We start from the raw sequence: 4,968 nt of genomic DNA on the forward strand, positions 1-4,968 counted from the left end.
CACAGGAACACATGGTGAAGCTGTGACTTTCTGGTGAAGCTGCGACTTCCTAGGCACAAGATTGTGTGCACATGTGTTTAATGCTTCATTGAGCCGACATCCCTTTCAACCAATCAGAGCTTTGTTGGTTCTAAATGATCTGATGCTCTTCATTACCCACTGAATGCTAGTCTCTAGGCTGAAATCACTTAAGATTTATACAGTTTTGTCATACAGCACAGACCTGTGCGACAGAGAAGCAGATATATCTGAAGCAGAACTCCAGCCACATATAAGAAAATAAAAATTAATAGTTTAAAGACCAAAATTTGCAAATATTGAGCAATCTAAAGTTTGCCATGCAGTACTTTTTTCTGCCACTAGATGTCCTCAATCTTATGGTTAATATCATTGAAGGCACTTCTTTGGAGCCCAGGTCATCCTGGATTCACCTTACCCATGAATGGACAATGAAAGGAGCAGCAAGGCGATTTGCTCATTCTTCCATCATTCTGCTTTCTCCTCCCATCAGCATTTTATCAGCACTCATTGACTTTTTGTGCTTCTTCTTCCTACCAGGCTGGATATCCCAATCCATTTTTTATGTAAATGTTATCTGCCTGTTCTTCTATGAGTCACATTGCTGGGTTGTCACCATCCCCCTCCATGTCAACACATACACCTCTATAGTGGTCGGCGCGCTTCCTGTGCAGGTTTCTGTTCTACCCTCCTCCTCCAGCACCTCGCCCCACCAATACCATCTTCCTGTCTAGTCTGACTGCCTCATGGGCCACAAGGGACCTTTTTCAAAAACATCTGTGATACCCCCAAGGGGGACAAAAAATCAATGCACATTTAGGAAGAACAGTAATTCTGTGCACTCGGTTTTAGGATACTGTTGAGTAAAACTTAATCTTTGGAGAAAAAAAAGGATAGCCTGGTCACATGATGTAGCTGTCCTAAAGTGAAACCCCAGGCTTCATTGTCACCAAGATAGTAGGAGAAATAGAAAAATGTTCAGTTGTCACCAGAACAGGTGGTGAAGGGAAATCTCTCAACAGAGATTCACTGCAATGAATTGGTGGCCAGTAGATAGAAATAGTCTCCATTGACTAGAAATATCAGCCAATCACATAGCAGCAATTAATGCTGAGATTGCCAAGAAGATCTGTTGGAGCTAAAACCAAGCATCTGGTGCCATGGTTGGTGGTGCCAGGCAGAAAAGTCTGAGTATTTTAGAAACTGCTGATTTGCTGGGATTTTTACCCAAAACCATTTTTAAGGTTTAAAGGGAATGGTCCGAAAATGGGGAAAATAGGAGGGGGGTTGGCACACTTTGGGCCTCCTAGTACCCACTAATAATGGTATAAATCCCGCAGCGGACCTTAGTATTGTTTCTGACCATGTCCATCCCTTTATGACTGCCATCTTCTGATGGCCATTACTGCATTCATTGGTCAGCTCAGTGTGCGATCCCCGGCACTAGAGGTTAAATGGGGACAGGTCTCCCCATTCAAAACCTCTAGTGCTCTCTGATTGCCTGAGTAAAGCTCAGCGCCATTTAACCTCCAGTGCCGGGTATCGCACACAGGATTCCCAGGGCTGCATTTACGAATGCAGCCCTGAGAATTCACTGCAACCCCGGAGCACTAGAGGTTAAAGAAGATTGACATCATGGATGTGCAGCAGGCAAATCAACAGCAACTGTTTAATGCTATCAAGTCAATATGGAACAAAAGAAATGTTTCCAGCTCCATGTGCAATCTATACAATGAAGAATAATTGGGCCATTAAGGCAAAAGGAGATCCAACCTAGTACTGGCAAGGTGTACCTAATAAAGTGGCCGTAGTATATTTCAATTGGAGTTCCCTATGTAGAAAGGGTCCCTCTAGTGCTCAGAAAAGATATTGCACTTAAAAAAGTTACCAGCCGTTTTTGTACATAAAGACAACTTTTTCATTAATTCTTTTTTTTTCTAATTTTTATTCTATTTTTACTTAATTGAAAACATAATTTTACCAACTTCCCCCTCCTGACAAATGACGCAGATGGTGAACATTGTATTGCGTAGTAAATCACGGGTAAGCTTAAGTTTCATTTTCTCAGTAAGTGCATTGAAAGGAAGGTTAGTTGTACCATCTGACTTCCCTCTGGCGCCCACGCTGCACGAGAGCTCCATGAACTGGAAACTGAGCATTTATATTTATGGCAATGGTGAGAAAAGAAAGTGATATTATGGAAGAGCAAAAAATGAATGTGCCTGGTCAATCATTTCTATACCAATAGCCAGCCATTGGTCCTATATGGGACACATCACACAATGCAACTGCAGGATGTGTTCTATGGTGTCACAGCAGCAAAGGGCAGTACAAGCACAGAAAAGAAAATCACTGTAAAGAACACAATATAATCTGATTTCTGCTGAAATCTGTTCAATATCAAATGGTGCAAGGCGAGAAGACGATCAATATTTCCTGATCGATTAGGGAAATATTTCTCATTTTCTGGATCTGGCTTTAACCTATCATCCAATATGAATGTTAAATTTTGAGTAATAATTATACTTCATCTAGCTGCTCAAATTTAAACTGTAATGTAAACTGTATGATTAGCACAGGAAGTAAAAGCAGATTTAAAGTTCCACTAAAAATGTGTGATTTGGCCGAGTTTTATTGTAGAAAGAGGACAGGTGATGTCCCTTCTGCAGTATAAGCATTCTTACCTGGCTGACCACACTGCAGCTGCAGGAACTGAATGAACTCCTGAGCACATGTGCAGGTGTTATGCCAATCCACCCAATCAGGATAGCCATAGATTGAAACAAGAAAGCAACGAATAAAGAGAACAACGCCCACAACAGGTGGGACAGGGGACAGGTGAGTATAACAAGGTTTAGGTCCACTTGGAGGTCAGGTTAGAGAAGCTCAGAGGTCATTATATTGAAAGAAAACAAATATATTAATCATATATCAATTAAAATGTGCAATGAGTGTAGACTGTAATTGTTAGGATGAGTGGAGTGTCCCCTAAAATGTTACAAAAAATTGGAGAGGGCTTTTGTTTCTCGCTCTGTCTCCTAGAATCAGGAACCGGTGACACCTACAACATTTGCTATGGAATTCCCATTTGCTGTCTCCGTCAGTAGAACTTCCCTAACATGGGGGAAGTGATACAACTGGCAAAATATTTGGGAAAGTTTAGTGGTAGATGGTGCAAACTCAGCAATGTTCATATCACCAGTGCTATTGCCCATCAGAAAGGGCACCATGGGATGGAATTCAGGGGCAAAGGTCACCCACAATAAAACTGGAGGAAAAGTATCTCTTATCATGGACTCCGGGCTGCTAACAAAACTTAGCTGTTCTTTTCTAATAAATGATAAATATACAGATGCCGTACAATATTCTTCTAATATTTTCATGGATTTTTGGTGAATAAACGATGGTAAGCAGATGAGATACACATGGAGAGATTTGCAAATTTGCATCTTTTTTATCTCTGCAAATAATCCATTGTATATTCATTCTATGAATGGAATAAACTGCACTTTTTGAGTAGTGATGGAGAGGTGCCAGTAGGGGGCAGTGTGGGTCAAGCTGTTGAATGGGGCAAAAAGGGGAACTTTAGGGGGCCAATAACAGGACTTCCAAGCATTAAAAAAGCTCAATATCACACATAATGCATTGCTAGAATATCTCTATGATCAATTAAAATGAATTGGTGTGGATATGTTTCAATATAGACCTCTATATTCTATCATTACTAGAATGAAAAGTGATGGGAAATCCATACATTTCCAGTTGTCACCTGAACAGGAAAAGGCCAGCATTTTATTAGACAGAAGAACCAGGAAAGACATGATACAAGGCAGTTATGTTTGCACTTTCAATCACTTTGCATTGTGGTAATTCATGGTAACATTAGAAACATATCGGATACAAAGTATCAACTCAGTTGGTAAATTTAGCTTTTTTCTGCTTTTTTGGGGGTAGAAAGTGGAGTAGTACCTTTGCCCTGTATGTTGTATTAATGACCCCTAATGGGAATCATCACTCTGGACATTACAAACACAACCTTTCCGAAGCTGCCTTGCCAGTTCTGGGTCCACTGACCAACTTAAAATTATCATTTTAAGATTTTTTTACAGAATGAATCATCTGTCCCAGTAATATAAAAGTTCTGAATGTTCCATGTTTCTCTGGAAACTTTATTTAGCAATTTAGAGTCATGACATTGCTTAATCAGTTCTTTAATTGGATATCTTCAAAGACCCCCAACCTCTCACCACCTCCTCTTGCACAAGTCTACCTTCACGAGTCATCATAAAATTCCATTTTTCCGAATCGTTTCTTCAGAAGGTGATTTTTGTTTACCTTCAGTATTTCTCATTGATTCTTCCTGGGCATGCTGACTCGGTATGCCAGTGGAGGACTTACCAGGATCTTTGCCAATCTTTGCCAAGTGTTATCAGAGCTAGAGCCCAATCCAGCCAGAAGGGTGAGCCAGACAGAAGGTGGGGGGGATGTGTATAATGAAGCCGAATACTAATCAATGAGGTTCTGAAATGATTCATTCATCATTAAAGCTCCAATCAGCAAGCACCCCCAGACCTCCCTCTCCTCCCCCTGTGTGGTGACTCCTGCTACATTTTATTTACCTTGACCCTCTGCTGCATAATCCCTCCACTTAGACCATGTGATGTCATTAGAGGGGCTACAAAATATATCATGAGGAGCCAGGTGAAGGAGTCTATACTCTCTGTGAACAGTGACCAATCAGAGTGCAGTGAAAAAAGGGAAATATCCATGCCGCCACAAATAGGCACATTCACCCTAATTACTCTAAATACCCCTAATGCCATACATGGTCATCATGCTTAGCAGGCCTGCTGTACAGGATAGTGTGCAAACAACCCTTTCTATCTATCAGAGCAACTTTCTCTTATGTGTTAACACTGAACTTTGGGAAAACCTAAAACTTGTTCCATA

The sequence above is a fragment of the Pyxicephalus adspersus genome, chromosome 11 (assembly GCF_032062135.1).
Source record: "Pyxicephalus adspersus chromosome 11, UCB_Pads_2.0, whole genome shotgun sequence".
NCBI lineage: Eukaryota > Metazoa > Chordata > Amphibia > Anura > Pyxicephalidae > Pyxicephalus > Pyxicephalus adspersus.